The sequence below is a fragment of the Ostrinia nubilalis genome, chromosome 28 (assembly GCF_963855985.1).
Source record: "Ostrinia nubilalis chromosome 28, ilOstNubi1.1, whole genome shotgun sequence".
NCBI lineage: Eukaryota > Metazoa > Arthropoda > Insecta > Lepidoptera > Crambidae > Ostrinia > Ostrinia nubilalis.
The window spans coordinates 4425417-4428512 of record NC_087115.1 but is presented as its reverse complement, the minus strand read 5'-3'; positions in this window follow the sequence as shown (position 1 = coordinate 4428512).

Below are 3096 nucleotides of genomic sequence, written 5' to 3'. Positions count from 1 at the left end.
ATGGAGTAAAGTTTATTCCTTCGTGGTTTTACTTTGCGTAGGTATATTGTCGGTAGAGTTAGCGCAAAATTACTAAAATTTCGTAACCAAATTTTTAGTTTTAACTTAGACTAGGACACTAGTAATCACTTCATCTAAGCCTCTAAATAACTCGAAAGGTGGCTGACTGACTGACTGACATAGTGATCTATCAACGCACAGCCCAAACCATTGGACGGATCGGGCAGAAATTTGGCATGCAGGTAGATGTTATAACGTAGGATTTTACGAAACTTCACCCCTAAGGGGGTAAAACGGGTTCCACGTGTACGAAGTCGCGGGCGGCCGCTAGTCTATAATATAAAAATGAATCGCAAAATGTGTTGGTAAGCGCATAACTGGACCAGTTTTACCAATTCTTTTTTTATATGTTCGTTGAAGCCAAGGATGGTTTTTACGGCGAGAAAAATTCGAATAATTTCCGGGAAAACCCTAAAAACAGCCCTTTTTTCATGGGGGCGGAAAGCTAAACATAAAACAAAGTAAGTAGCTTTCCTGTCTGTCTGTCCAGCAATAAAAATTTAGAATTTTGAAACTACGCAAAGAATTTTGATGCGGTTATTTAGGTATAGATTCTAGAGGAAGGTTTATATACCTAATATATAAACCTACATATTATTATAACATGCATATTATTATAGAGAAACGCCGAGAAATTCCCGTGCGAAGCCGGGGCGGGCCGCTAGTTCGGAAATAAAACACAAACAATTCAAATGAAGATAATCGTTTATCATTCAGGAATTCATTTATAATAGGTATGTACTGCTTCCTCGTGGCGGTGAGGTTGTCTTGCTTGTAGTAGTGGCAGGGCAGCGGGGGCGCGAGGGGGGTCAGTCCTAGCGGGGGGGACGCCCACTGCTCTATTATCTATAGTCTATACTATAGGTCTGCGAGCACGTAGAATTTTGTCCAATGACCCCTAACTACCCATCCTTATCGCTCGAGCGTAATTATGTTGCTGTCGCGCTCGCACACTCACTGCGGCCGCCCGTCGCACAGTCGCGACAGCAATATAATTACGCGCGAGCGATAAGGATGGGTAGCTTGGGGTCATTGGACGAAATTCACGTGCTCGGCGACCAGACTATAGCTACAGATATCGATATTTTGTTTCTAAAACTTGGAAATAAAACACAAATTCTTCAAATAAATCGTTTATCATTCAGGAATTCGTTTATTACAGGTATGTACTGCTTCCTCGTGGCGGTGAGGTTGTCTTGCTTGTAGTAGTGGCAGGGCAGCGGGGGCGCGAGGGGGGTCAGCCCTAGCGGGGGGGACGCCCACTGCTATATTATCTATAGTGTGGTCTGCGAGCACGTAGAATTTTGTCTAATGACCCCAAGCTACCCATCCTTATGGCTCGCGAGTAAAATAATTATATTGCTGTCGCGACTGTGCGACGGGCGCCCGCAGTGAGTGTGCGAGCGCGACACTAACTATCGGCACAGAATAAGTAATAGTACAGGTACAGAAGGATTACTTCGCAAGACTATTTAAATAAATGCGAGTCTTGCTACGACGCGATACAGTGGAATTCAGATCGCACAGCACTACGTACCTAAAATTTTATTCACCTACAAGTTTTGTCTCTTTCTATCGCGTGCCTCTGAACTCTTCTTACGCTGTTAGGGTTGCTGTCTAGTGAAAAAATAATTAATCTACTTATTTGTAATGAATGAGGTATGTATGTAGGTAAGAACGCATTCATTATGGAAAACCTTGGGAGTGGCCTTTGTCCAGCAGTGGACGTCATTTGGCTGAAACGAACGAACACATTCTGAGCAGTAGTCATGGTAGGTTAGGTTCCTATACTATCCTAAGAATTATTGAATACCTACATGGCCAACATAACTTTCAGCATCTTTGGGAAGCGCAAAAAAAGATAAATCCGGTAGATTTCTTTTCGAATTTAAACACCCGAACGCCGCACAATATTTCTTCCCTTTATGTCCATTTTTAAATACTTCGATCATATAATTAGGTACTACAACGCACGCCAGCGTCCTTGACGGGCGCGCGCGTGCCACTCGACTGATATAATACCCGCCGGCGGGGCGCTTCGCTGTAGGTAATTATCTGATGTACCGCGCGGAGTGAGCCAGGCCTGCTATCGGTAACTATTTAGCAATCTAAAGTCTGGTCGTGAAGCACGTAGAATTTCGTCCAATGACCCCCTGTGCGACGCACAGTGTTGCCGGTTCATAGTAAGTAACGGATAAAATTATTTTCGATCTGAACTTACTACCTTTTGTCAGATTTGTATAAAATATAACTATATCTAATAGAAAAATACATTTTTTAATTTTGAAATTGGTACATATTTTAGTACAAACTTGGAACATAAATGAATGCAAAATATCATCTAACTTCAGCTTAATAATTAGGGTTTGTGGCTTTCCATAGCTCGATAGGCTTATATCATCCAAATGTATTTCTTGGTGCACCTTTGTAATGACGTTAAGTATATTACCATGTGTAACTGACCGCTTGTTTACAGGAACTTGATCCAATTCTCAAACAGTGCCTCGGAAAAATTTTTAGTTTCAAGAATTGCAAAAAACAGCGCCGGTAGTATGTCGTAGCAAAATTTGTTTTTACAACATGAAAATATAATATCTGAGGATAATTTCTATTAATATTTCGTTACGGAAAGTAATGGAAAGTATGTACTTTCAGCCTTGTGAGTATAATTTTTAAGGTAGTTTTCAATCACTGATTATGTTAATTTTTATTAAATAAACAGGCTTAAGTTCTATAAACACAAATACATTTTCTAAAAGACAGTACCTTGAACTCTAGAACCCATATTTTTAATCGTGTAAATATTATCAATTGATAAAACAGTGCCTAAATGAATAAGATCGGACGCCCTACTTTGACCAGTCATATTTTCATTTCTGTTAGCAATCTATCCTCAATATTTTGCATTTTCACGACACACATATTCAGTTTGAATAATAGTTAATCAATTTTCGTGTACGTTCAGTTTCCAAAATTTGGTTTTTGTCCGGCCGTGGCAACACTGTGCGACGGGCGGCACGGCAGCAGTGAGTGTGC